Genomic DNA, 13758 nt, shown 5'->3' on the forward strand with positions numbered 1-13758 from the left:
ACCAGCAAAATGAGTCTATTTCTTGCCTGTCCTACCCAAAATAAAAGCTCTGTGCTTTCCTGCTTTTCCTCTTTGGTTACAGCTGTTTCCTCTATCTGATATGTTTACTTCTCCCTGCCTCACCACAACCAACAATTCTCAACATTGATCACCTAACTCAGTCACCCATGAAACTTAAAAAAGAAGGAGGAGGAGAAGGAAGAGGAGGAAGGAGAATTCAGCAACTAGACCCCACCTCAGACCTATGTATCACCACTCTGGGCTAGAACCCAGCACATATATTTCTTTAAAATGCACTGAAAACAAAAATAAAATTTAAATTTAAATTAAATGCATTTAGAACCACTGGCCTGCCTAATCCACTACTGTTCAATTCACATCCCACCTCTTCTGGGAAGCCCTCCCTGACTCTCCTAGGGAAGAAAGTCCTTCCGGCTTGCCATTCTGAGTAGTCTCCCTGGCACCCAACACTTCAGCTGTATTTGGCCCTAAGTTAGCTCAGAAGCTCTTTGAAGACAAGTCTTCTAACTTTCTATTCTCTGGCCCCTAGCACAGTACCTTGCTCTCAGTCATCTTTGTAAATATTTACCAATGGTATGCCTGAGGCTGGAGGGGCAGGTGTAGTGACTACACAGAGATACAGAGCACGCGATCGAAGAAAACCAATGCTGGGAATCCAAGGCAGGCCATGGCGGCAACAGGGAGTTGGCTAACACTTCATATCCCCGGGCAAAGGTAAGCTGTGTGACACCGGGAGCTCACTTCAGTCCAGGTGAGCCCATAGCAGATCCCCAGCAGGGGAAATACCACGATGACTCAGAGGAACCACTGCATTTCAGGGGCTTGGGGAGGCAGCTTTCTTTCTTTCTTTCTTTCTTTCTTTCTTTCTTTCTTTCTTTCTTTCTCTTTCTTCTTTTTTTTAAATATCTTTATTTAGTTATTCATGAGAGACACAGAGAGAGAGAGAGAGGCAGAGACACAGGCAGAGGAAGAAGCAGGCTCCATGCAGGGAGCCCGACGTGGGACTCGATCCCGGGACTCCAGGATCACGCCCTGGGCCAAAGGCAGGCACCAAACCGCTGAGCCACCCAGGGATCCCCTAGGGAGACAGCTTTCAACTGGAGAGAGGCTACCCTCTGGGCCAGGCAGACAAATGGACTCTCCAGGGTCCAAGGGTTTTAAAGGACAGACAGCAGATTTGGTCAGGGGACTGGAAGTAAGGCGAAAAACTGGAAAGGAACTCTTCCAAGATGGAGTTGAAGAGAGGAGTCCAAGAGGAACTGAGAGATTAGAGGCAGAGGAGGTAGGCCTGATAAACCTCTTGAGCCATCCTTGAATTACTCCTGAATTACCCAAGTCCCCGACTTACAGATCAACTGACTCCTTTATTCCCTTGCCTAATTCCCAAAGTAGTTAGGTGCTTTAACGTGACCTATGTGCTGGGCTGCAGGCAAGGACACACACGGAGGCACCCTGTCTGCTAACCACCACGTGTTCTCCCACAGAGTCCTACATTCTGATGACTAGCCTGGGGCAGCCAGCCAGGCAGGAGCCTTTGAAAAGTCCCCCAAAGAAAACCCTACAGAAAGGCCCTCTGTTTGGGAACTGCCTGGGGAGCCTGTTTCATCCCCAACCCTCCCATGTCTGTGATTCCACAAGTGATTGGTATTTTCTAAACAGAGGAACTCGATCTTACAGATAACACACTTATTGAAACATCCCCACCCTACCACAGCTGAAGGGGTCCTCCACCAGAACCCGTGAGGAGAAGCAAATTAAGGAAACAGTCTGCTGGCCCCAGTGTGTCCCTCTCCCTTGACGGTGGGTCTCAGGGTAGTGGAGACTCCTGAGGCCTCACCACCCGGTGACCCCGGGGCAGTAAGAAGGGAATTACCCAAACAGCAGCCTCTGTGCCTCTCTTCTTCCCCCCAAAACCTTCTGTCCCCAAACGTCTCCCCTCATTCTGCTAAACACCTGCTCTGTGGCTTTGGGGGTGGGACTTCTAAAAGGAACCTGAGACCTAACAACCGTTTCCTGCGTGCCCACTGCGAGCAGGCCCTGGAGCTGCTCCACGCTGAGCAAACTTAAATGTCAGACGGTACAACCCTGTGAGGTAAGTCTGCTAATCCTGATCCACAGGGAAACGCAAAGCCAGCGGGAAGTTGAAGGCCGTGTCCACTGAGATTTGGGTGCTGCCGGCCCAGGGCTTTCTGATTCTACTTAACAATAATGGTCACCACTAACATGTATTAAACATTTAATACTTGTCAAGCTTGTTTCTTTTATTTTTATTGAGATATAATTAACATATAACATTGTGTAATTTAAGGTCTATTGTGTGTTGATTTGTACATTTTTGTATTGCAATATGATTACCCACATAGCTTAGCTAACACCCTACCTATATTGTGTGTGTGTGCGTGTGCGTGCGTTGAGAACAATTAAGACCTGCTGTTTTAGCGATATTGAAATCTGCAATATAGTATCGTTCTCTGTGCACTATGCTGTGCATTAGATCTCCAGGTCATCTCTATCTGCTGGTTGCAAGTTCGTACCCTGAAGAAACGTCTCGACTTCCCCAAGTCCCACGCATTGTGATAAGCACCCTCCATGTACCCACTAACAATCCTATGAGGTAGGAGACACTGTTAGCATTTTTCCCTTTTACTTATGAAAAAACTGATGTGCAAAGAGATTAAATAATGTTTCCAAGGTCACAGTATTATGGGACATGGCTGGGTTTTACCTCAATAGGTGGTCTAGGTGCTTCCCTTGGGAGTCCTGGGGTCTTCTCTACTCGGCCTGCCGTGGCTTTCTCAAGCTGGTGGCAGAGGATACCATCCAACAGCGATGCAGGGCAATTGGTCTGATAGAAAACTAAGGTCTTAAAAAAATGGTTCTTGACATATTTGAGGCTCTTAACAGAGCTGTAAGGAAACCATGAGGATTCTCTAGTGGAATGTGCACCCCTGGTCAGTCACTAGCAAGCACAGAAACGGGCCTTGCTTAGGAGGGGATTTAACACTGGAGCAGACAAAATGTTTTCTAACATGAGGAAATGGTTAGGTCATGGTGGTTAAGTGGGGGGGAAAAGCTATGAGGCTATCTACAGCATGATCTCAGTGTTGTAAAAAGATGCATAAAAAAGATGAAATCAATGAACTTACAGTTTTTCGAAGAAGATTTTTATATTTTTTTAAGTCAAACAACAGCAAGAACAATCCTTCTACTGGTGTACATTTTTCTTAGTTGAGTAGAGCTCCCCAGAGGAATTCTGAGGACCTACTGTGCCCGTGGCTCGATGACACAGGTGCCTCCGCCTTCCCTGGGGAAGTCTGCATTCTGGTGCTGGCTGGCTGGGCTGTGAAGTCTCCTCTCCACCACCACCCCAGGCCAGGGAAAGCAGCTTGAGCTCAGCCCAGCTGGGGCTGGGCAAACTTTTGAAGCAAATGGTGGTATCTTGTACACTTCCTTCCAACTGCTTCCTGCATTCAGGTGCTCCTGCCACCCAGCCCAAATCTAGCATATACAAGGGAGCTTAATATTTGTAGACTGAAAGTACATCTCTCCCTTTCACTCAGTGTAGTATGTTCCTTAAGTAGAACAACTCTGTTGCTAATTATTAACTAATAACCTGGAACAAAATTCTTTATCCTTTTCCACATTTTCTTTATTGAAATTAAATCAGGGTTATATACGTGCAAAGGAAAAAGCCTTACCACCCTTCAGTCTCACCCTTCCTTTTTTTTTTTTACTTCTGCAAGGTAAACCAGTGGATTTTAATATAACAGAACACAAAAAGCTAATTGATTTGGTTTCAGATTCCACATCGAAACTAACCTAAAAATCTATCGTTTGTTGAATTTGGGTGTCATATCAAAAGAGGATGAGTATCCACTATTATCTAAAAAGGACATTAAAGTCTCCTTTTTCCATCTACATATCTATGTGAGATGGTTTTTCTTCATACACTTCATTTTTTTAAAAATTCTTATTTATTTATGATAGTCACACAGAGAGAAAGAGAGAGAGGCAGAGAGAGAAACAGGCTCCATGCACCAGGAGCCCGACGTGGGATTCAATCCCGGGTCTCCAAGATCACGCCCTGGGCCAAAGCCAGGTGCTAAACCACTGCACCACCCAGGGATCCCTCTTCATACACTTCAAACAGTATTGTAACAGCTCAAATGCAGAAGCAGATAAAAGCACCCAACTCTTTTCTACCAAGTCATTTGTAAGAAAGGTTTACAAAAATATAAAACAATGTTACTCTTCTCACTGCTTACTTTTTGGTGTTAGAAAATAGTTTTTTATTTGAGATAAAGTTCACATAACACAAAATTCACCATTTTAATTAGTTTAAAGTTTATAATTCCGTGGCTTCCAGTAGGCTCACAAGGTTGTGCAACCACCACCACTGTCCAATTTCCAAACATGTTCATCACCCCAAAAGAGAAATCCCATACCCATTAGCAATCATTCACCATTTCCCCCTCCTGCAGCCTCTGGTGACCTCTCATCTGCTGTCTCTATATTTACCTATTCTGGACACCTCATAGAAATGGACTCATAGGTGTCCTTTGTGTCTGGCTTCTTCACCAAGCCTAATGTTTTCAGCATTTATCTGTATTGTAGCATGTATCAGTAGTCCATTCCATTTTATGACTTAATATTATGCTCTGTGAATATACTACATTTAGCTTGGACATTTGGTGTGTCTTTACTTTTTGACTGATACTATAAAGCGTGCTATAAACATTCATGTACAAGTTTTTATTCGGGATCCTATTTTCCAGTTCTCTCAGGTACATACGTAGGAGTGGAATTGTTGGGTCATGTTTGAACCCTATCTTTAACTTTTTAAGAAACTGCACAACTCTTTCCCCAAGCAACTGCATCATTTTACATTCCCGTCAGCAATGTAGGAGGGTTCCAATTTCTCCATGTCCTTGGCAGCACTTGTTCTTTTCCCTTGTTTTGTTTTTTATTATAGTCATTCTGGTGGGCGTCAAGGGGTATCTCTTTATGGTTTTGATTTGCATTTTCCTAATGACTAAAGATGTTGAATATCTTTTTGTGTGCCTATTGGCCATTTGTATGTCTTCTTTGGAGAAATGTTTATTCAGATCCTTTGCCCATTTTTATTTGGGTTGTCTTTTTGTTATTGAGTTATAAGAACTATTTATATGTTTTGGGTACTAAAGCTTTATCAGATATATGATTCTCAAATATTTTCTCCCATTCTGTGGGGTTCTTTACTTTCTTCATAGTGTACTTTGATGTACAAAAGTTGTAAATTTTGATGAAGTGTGATTTATCTTTTATTTCTCGTGGGTGCCATAGCTAGTAATCCATTACCAAAATCAAGGTCAGGAAGATTTGCTTCCATGTTTTCTTCTAAGAATTTTATAGTTTCAGCTCTCCCATTGGGTCTCTGATCCATTCTGAGTTGTTGTATAGTATGAGATAAGGGTTCAACTTACCCTTACGCTTGAGAGGTTCCTATACATTGGTCATGAGATAATGACCGAAGAGTAAGACTTGGGTCATTAGATACTTGGTCTCTCCTGGAACTTCCCACTCAGCAAATAATTCCAAAATGACTTTGTCTTCATGTGGGATATAGTTCAACATAAGTTCTCTCAAGATATAAATAAGGGGTGCCTGGGTGGCCCAGTCAATTAAGTGTCTGACTCTTGATTTTGGCTCAGGTCACAATCTCAAAGTTGTGAGATTGAGCTCTACATCAGGCTCTGTGCTGGGTGTGGAGCCTGCTTAATATTCTCTCTCTCTTTCTGTCCCTCCCCTCCCCTCTAAAAAAAAAAAAGGATATAAATAAAAACCTAGTAGTGAATCTTCTAAAAGCATTTTCTTATCATCCAACTGCCATATAGAATGTTTAGTTAGGCTACTTTATTAGAAAAATGGCTACAAAGAAATCCTGGGCTTGGTTAGGGCTTGGACAGTAAACACCAAAATAGAAATGGACATTTAGTTCCCCCACTCCACCACTACCTGGAATCGCCTGAGATAATAGTTGAGCCACCATGGCTACTTTGTAAGATGCCATAAATTGTTGCTAATAATTTCCATGAAGATTTGTGAGACTTGGGTTATAAAAAGTATAATAAAACTATGAATTTATTAAAATTCAATTTATGCATATAAAGCATTATTAAATGGCTTTATTTTGCAATGTTGAAAACTGAGAGAAATAAATACATTTTCTCAAGGTAGCTCCTTGAAGAACACAGTATATGCACAGTCTCTTACATTAAAATGTTAGCAGGTTGGGATCCCTAGGTGGCGCAGCGGTTTGGCGCCTGCCTTTGGCCCAGGGCGCGATCCTGGAGACCTAGGATCGAATCCCACATCGGGCTCCCGGTGCATGGGGCCTGCTTCTTCCTCCGCCTGTGTCTCTGCCTCTCTCTCTCTCTCTGTGACTATCATAAATAAATTTTAAAAAAAATTAAAAAAAAATAAATAAAATGTTAGCAGGTTGCTGGCATTGCTACCTTCAGGCATTGGCAAGTTTCCTTCACTTACAATGTCATGAGTGTGGAAATTTTGAGAAGTATTCTGGGCTGAGAGAAAGAGAATCTATGCTTCTGGACCACAGCCAGTTTCAGACAAAGGATAAGAAAGATTTAACAATTTGTTTTCTAAGTTTGAAATGTTTCTCCTGAATTCCTTTTGTGTTATCAGTAAACATGGTAGCTGCTTTTTCTTTTGAGGTCTCTGAGGTTAAAATGTACTTTGAATGATTGTTTACTTTTGAACAGGCATATCATGTTGTCTTTCATCCTATGTTGAAATGGTGACTTTCTACCAGGTCAAAGAAAGTTCAGGTTTCTAAGGGAACTTTGCACTGACACATAGAGTCCCACATTAGAAGATACAGAGATTGTTTCTGATGTGGCTTTATTTTTAGGATGGTTTTATTGATTATTTTTCATGTTAATTTTGATCCCATCAGCAATCAATAAATGCATTATGAGTTGCACTGAAACTTTATTTTGACTTGAGAATCAATGATCCCAATAGGATTTGAGGGCCTTATCTGGGTTACACAGTTATGGAAGCTTCTGAAGTAGTGTTGAGTATAAGTGCAAAAGAACAACTCAAAACAAGGGGAAATTTCTCTTAGCTTTTTAGTTATTAAGTGTTAAACTAATGAACGAGGTGGTGCCCATTGGGAATACTGGTTTAGACAACTGGTGCATTTTACATGTCCTCATAAATGACAATGATATTTGATTCAACCCAACTTGCTAAATGTCTAGAGAGTCTCACAGACTCCATCAGAACCTGGATGGTGAAGTCCCTCGGGGGAATCTTTCCCAGGGCCTGTTAGCTATTTTTCATTTGGCTAGAAAGCATTCAGTGTACCAAGATTTATCAGGACTATCCAATAATCGTTGGTATAGTCTGAGTGACCAAGATAGAAGTTGGTGTCTTCTAGTGCCTGAAGGCCCGCCCTTGGCTTGGGTACCAAGGAAGGTATAACTGTGCCTAATTCCACAATCTGGTGGCAAAGGGAAGAATTTGACACTGATCTTTAAAGTTTCCAGGAGGGAAATTCTCATTCTATATATCTGTGGCCTATAGCCTCTTGCACTCTGTAGGAGCGCTGACAGTACTGACTTCATCTTTGGCCCTCTGTCTTGTTTATGTTCATTTGATGATCTCTCTTGGGGCTGTGTGTTCTGGAGATTAATATATTCCCTTAGAAATGCCCATTAAGGCCAGGATGGGAGGAGGCTTGTTTTTGCCTTCCATGAATCTGTTAGAGATAACATGGTCTTTCCCCTTCCTGACACACAAGTGGTGCTCCAAAATCTAACTAAAAGTTAGCTGTCAATTAGATACATGCAAACCCTCTGACCTCACTACAGTGTTTTTCTGCATGTCCCCTCACTCTCTAAAATTAGACTAAGATCCATACTTTTTGGAGAATAATTATGTAGCTGCCATGGATTGTCCTCTGCTGGATCTGCCCGCCTTTCCTGTATACCCTTCATATCCTGCCAAGACACACACCTCAGTAATTTACCCTGATTAAAATTCTATGTAAACTGAATGGAGTGACCTGATTTGTTTTCTGGCCTCAAAGTGCCTTCTCTGTTTGGGAGCTACTCTACTATTCCTCCCCTACCTTCTAACATATTCATATGAGGGGTATATCACATTTTCCATGCCTCCTCGGGCATCTCATCCCTTGTTCCACGTTCAGTCCTTCTGTGGCTGACACAACATGTCATGTGTCACCCAGCCTAGAAACCTGGAGGTCATCCTTGACTTGTTTTCCTTCCCTGAGCACCTAGTCGGCACTGTAAGTCTGCCACCGTTACTTATGTTGGTCCTTATCCCCACTCTCTTGGAATATGGGTCTCTGCATTTCTGATTTTGTTCTCATCTAGTCCCTTTCCTCCCATAGCAGGCAGAGCAACCTAAGACTGGGCCATCCTGGGGTTGAAAACCTTCATTGGCTTCCTGGGGACCTTGAGTTGAACTTCTTAATGTGATTCATAGGATGTTGGGTTTCTCACTAACATCCACCCCCCCCCCTTCAGTCAATTTCTTATCTCTCATTTTTCTTTTCTGTGTGTTCTTCAGCCACGCACTTGCTGATGCTTCAGGACCTTTGTTCATTCAGTCTCCTTCGAGTGGATTGCCTTCTTCTATCTTTCAACTTGTGAACTCCTACTCACTCCTGAAAACAGTGTCATCACCCCCAGAAAACCTCCTTCCCCTCCTCTCACTTCCTTTCAGTAGTGATAAGCTTCTTCGGCACCCGCTCTCCAGTGCAGCACTTTTACCTAAACCCTTCTCTGTCACTCCAAAAGGCTGGGTGCCTATAGAGAGTTACACATGCAAACTTCACATCCCCAGGCTTAGCACGATGCTCAGCACTGTGCATTAGATAAATACTGCATTCCACCTATTTATTTAATTGTGGTCCCACTAGCAATCAAAATATACACTCGTCTTCATTGAACTGCATCCATTGGCTAGATTTTAAGCACTTTGAGGATAGTCCATGCTTAGCCATCCTTGTATCCCTCTCTTACACAGTAAGCAAATGTTACTCCTGGTTGTTGGTAGTACAACCGTTTCTCCTATCATTTCTTTTCTTTTTTTTCCCCCGAGATTTTATCTATTTATTCATGAGACACACAGAGAGGGAAGCAGACACAGGCAGAGGGAGAAGCAGGCTCCATGCAGGGAGCCCATTGTGGGACTCGATCCCAGATCTCGGGATCATGCCCTGAGCCAAAGGCAGTCGCTCAACCACTGAGCCACCCAGTGTCCCTCATTTTTTTTTTCTTAATTTCTGTTTATAAACAGAGATATATTTCACATGCCAAAAAGCACACTCATTTCAAGTGTATAGTTCAGTAGTTTTTAATATATTCACAGAACTGTGCACCATCACCACAATCTAATTTTAAAACATTTTTGCTGCCCCCAAAAGAAATCCATACCCATTAGCAGTCACTCCTCACTTCCCCGTACCCTCCTCTCCACCCCAGCCCTAGGCAAACTTGAATCTATTTTCTGTCTCTATAGATTTGCATATTTTAGACATTTCATATAAATGGAATCATATAATATGTGCTCTTTTGTTATTGGCTTTTTATACTTAGCATAATGTTTTCAAAGTTCATCCATGTTGGAGCACCTGGGGGTGCTCAGGGGTTGAGTGGCTGCCTTCCACTCAAGGCCTGATCCAGGGTTCTGGGATCGAGTCCCACATTGGGCTCCCCACAAGGAGCCTGCTTCTCCCTTTGCTTATGTCTCTGCCTCTCTCTGTGTCTTTCTCATGAATAAATAAATGAAATCTTTTTTTAAAAAAAGTTCATCCAGAGCACTGGGTGTTATTCTATATGTTGGCAAATTGAAAACCAATAAAAAATAAATTTATTAAAAAAAAAGTTAAAAAAAAAGTTCATCCATGTTGTAGCGTGTACCAGTACTCGACTCATTTTTATTACTGAATAATATAACAAATGTATATCGTATGTATATAACACGTTTTGTGTATCCATTCATCAGTTCATGGATATTTGCATTTTCACTTTTTTGCCTGCTATGAACGATACCACGTGAACATTCTCTATAGGTTTTGGTGTAGACCTGTTTTTATTTCTCTTCTGTACATACCAAGAGAGGAATTTCTGGGTCAAATGATAGTTCCATATTTTGCCTTTTGAGAAGTATTAGACTGTTTCTCAAAGCGGCTGAACCATTTATAATCCCACAAGCAGGGTATGAAGTTTTCACTTTCTCTACATTCTTAACAACAGTGTTATTTTTCTGCTTGCTTTATTTTAGTCATACTGGTATATGTATTGTTTTCATTTGTACTTTCTTTTCTTTTCTTTCTTTCTTTCTTTCTTTCTTTCTTTCTTTCTTTCTTTCTTTCTTTCTTTCTTTCTTTCTTTCTTCTTTTTCTTTTTTTTAAAGAGAGAGAGAAAGAATGCAAAGCGGGGCAGAAGGTGAGAGAAAATCCCAAGCACGCTCCACACCTAGCATGGGCCTCAGTCTCAGGACCCTGAGTTTGGGACTTCAGCCAAAACCAAGAGTCCTAGGCTGAGGCAACTGAGCCATCCAGGCACCCTTCATTTGCACTTTTGTAATCACTAATGATGGTGAGCATCTCTTAGGTGTTAATTATCCATTTGTATATATTTTTTGGGAAAACATCTATTCAGATCCTTTGCCCGGTTTTTTAAATTGGGTTGTCTTTTATAATTGACTTGTAAGAGTTTTTTTTATATATTCTGGAGACAGGTGCCTTATCAGATACATGTTTTGCAAATATTTTAACCAATTTTGTGGTTTTATTCTTACTTTCTTGATGGTGTTCTCTTGTCACACAAAAGTTTTTAGTTTTAATGAAGTACACTTGATGTATTTTTTTCTTTTTTTAATTGTAATTTTGGTGTCATATCTAAGTTATCAACAAGCCCAAGGTCATGATGATTTACTCCTCTGTGTTCTAGGAGTTTTATAGTTTTAGCTCATATATTTAGATCTTAATGCATTTTGAGCAATCCATTTTTGAATGGGTAGGGGTTCATATTAATTCTTTTGCATGTATTTATCCAGTTGTCCCAGCACCGTTTGTTGAAAATCAGTTGACCATAAATGTAAGTTTATTCTGGATTTGCCATTTTATTCCATTGATCTATATTTCTATCCTTATGCCAGCACCACAGTGTTTTCATTCTTCTGTCATTTTTTCTTTCTTTTTTCTTCTGTCATTTTTAAAAAACAGTATAGAAAAGCTGTGTAATTGGTAAATTGGGAAGACTGGTCTCCTTAAACTTGGAGAAGACTTTTTGCAGGATTATGGATGTCAGGGGGAAGGAATAAATGTCTATTGGGCACCTATTATATGTTAGCATTACAGTAGACACCTTTACATACACTGTAATAATAATAATCATGTAACGTCATAATGACCCCATGCAATAGGTCCTCATAATCCTCACTTAAAAGAAAGAAAAGTAGGGGTTCAGTGGGTGAAGCATGTGACTCTTGATCTCAGGGTCATGAGTTCGAGCCCCACATTGTGTGTGGAGCCTACTTTAAGTAAAAAAAAAAAATTAATGTTTAAAAAGCAAGAAAAGTAAAGTTTGTAAAGGTTAAGTAACTTGCCCATGAGCATTTTGTAACTAATAGTGGAGGAAGTGTTATGTATACACAGTCCCTAGGAATCCAAAGCCCATGATCTTTTCATAACAAGGAGCTTTTATTATTTTGCATTTAGTGAACACAAACTGCATCTGAAGGCAGTTTAGGGACTTGAATTCATTAATATCAAACATTTTTCTTGTGACACTCTAGAAAATTACTATTTTGAGACTGTTGTCTAACAGCAGTGTTCCACAAGATATTTAAAGAAGTCATTCTTCAACTATAAAAACTAGTTTTATGGTTCATTTTAATTTCACAGCTTATGTTAGCCTCATTTATATGACCTCAAAAGTGATTGAACATTATTTTGTATAATTAGCATAGTGAAATGCCATTCTGTTGGAATAAAAGCTAGAATGAATCTCAGTTGTGTGGACTGGCCTTGTCCTTAATTCTTGTTTTCATTGAAAACCTTCCCAAGGTTGTTCTGAAATGAACACAGGTCATAGTTGTCAAATGAGTTCTACGTGAAATAATAGAATGTTTAGGACTGAGAAAGCTAGGTGAAGTCGATGAAGAAATTTATTTATTTATTTATTTATTTATTTTGCAGAATTCATTTAATACAAAGCTGCCTTGTTTTTCTTTTCTTAATGGAGGACATGGAGTATATCCGCTGGGTCTCAGAATTTACACAGAAGTTCAATTTAGATAATGCAGTTTCAGCCATGACAGAAACACAGTCTAGACAATCCTGTCATCTCTTGTGAACTTTTTACCCTCTCTACTCTGCAGGGCATGAGGCTGTTGCTTTCTCTCAGTGAAGACACTGCACCCAAATGTTTAGATTGCCCAGTGGCTCTTATGTAAGGATTCCCATGATTCAATTCCTCTTAGAAGTTAATGCCAGGAAAAAGTTTGTCTAACTTGAAGAACAACTATGATTCTTTTACCAGACCATGAGAACTGTATTATTCACTGTATGTCATTCTTGCCTTGGGTCTGGGAAGCCCAGAGCTAAATTTAATGCTCAACTATGGTAAATCAAGACTCTGGTAAGAGAACTTCTTGCCTTCTTCTATTATATTTAACTACAAGTCATCCCAGGGCCATATGGAAATAGAATACACGTTATGACCAATAATAATTATCAATAGAAAATAATGTATCCTCTAACTGTAGCACTATATGAAAATAGGGTCTCCAACAGTTGCTGGTTTTAGAGATTTATGTGTTGTACTTCTTGTTTTCAGAAGACAATTAAAGGAGAGTAAAAGAAAAAAAGCTCCTTAAAGGCAAAGTTTTCAGATTGGAGATTGGGTCTTTCAGTCTGGACCAGATTAGGGACAAGTATCCTCTTCACAATGCAAAAAACAGCAGTGGTTTCCTCAAATTCTCATCTCAGCATTGCTCTTGAATCACAGAGTATTTTCCAAATTTTATTGTAGGTATTAATAAGGGTAATAGAAAAACCTTACCTCTTTGAGGTTTTGAGAGCAACACATAATTCATAATAGAGAAGATAAAGCCCAAGTGAGGGGCAAGATGCACAGCGTTGTTGTTCTAAAGGGCTAAAGCATACTTTCTTTGGATGGGTTTATACCTGTCATGAATACTGTAAGACAGCTAATCCTCCAAGCTTCTTTGTATTTCATACCTCTTCAGAGAAAAGTTTGTCATCCCGGAAAATGTCTGTAGGTGAATACTTGGAATGAATTGCATCTGTCAGTTATGCGTTATGGAGCAGCTAAGAATGTTGCAGAATTTGCATGTAACTTATAAAGTAATATTGCATAGAACATTCTCGCTGTATGGAAATTTCCACCTCACTTCAGGGGTAAGCTCAATTGGATGAGGGCCAGATGGATTTGTTTATGGTAGTGGTGACATAATAGGAGGAAATGAACAGAGCACCTTCTTGAGTTGAGTTGTGCTGGAGTCACATGGAATCAAGTTTTGGAACTAGAGGCAGGAAAGCAGACTACTTCTTTAGAAGTCAGTGGCAAATTGAAACTGCTTCATTTATAGAATAAAGGAAGGCCAGAAGGTAGAGACTTTGTGGCCTGAAGATGAAAGTGGTCAACAACCCTTAGTTTTGCCAGAAGAGAACGAATG

At 40.5% G+C, this 13758-nt stretch overlaps 1 protein-coding gene across 2 annotated transcripts in view; it reads left to right on the plus strand.

Moving 5' to 3' along the window:
- LHFPL2 (LHFPL tetraspan subfamily member 2) overlaps positions 1–13758 on the plus strand; it is a 188629-nt gene that overhangs the window by 18363 nt on the left and 156508 nt on the right. The window lies entirely within an intron of this gene.

Source organism: Vulpes lagopus, chromosome 4, assembly GCF_018345385.1.
Source record: "Vulpes lagopus strain Blue_001 chromosome 4, ASM1834538v1, whole genome shotgun sequence".
In the NCBI taxonomy this organism is placed as follows: domain Eukaryota; kingdom Metazoa; phylum Chordata; class Mammalia; order Carnivora; family Canidae; genus Vulpes; species Vulpes lagopus.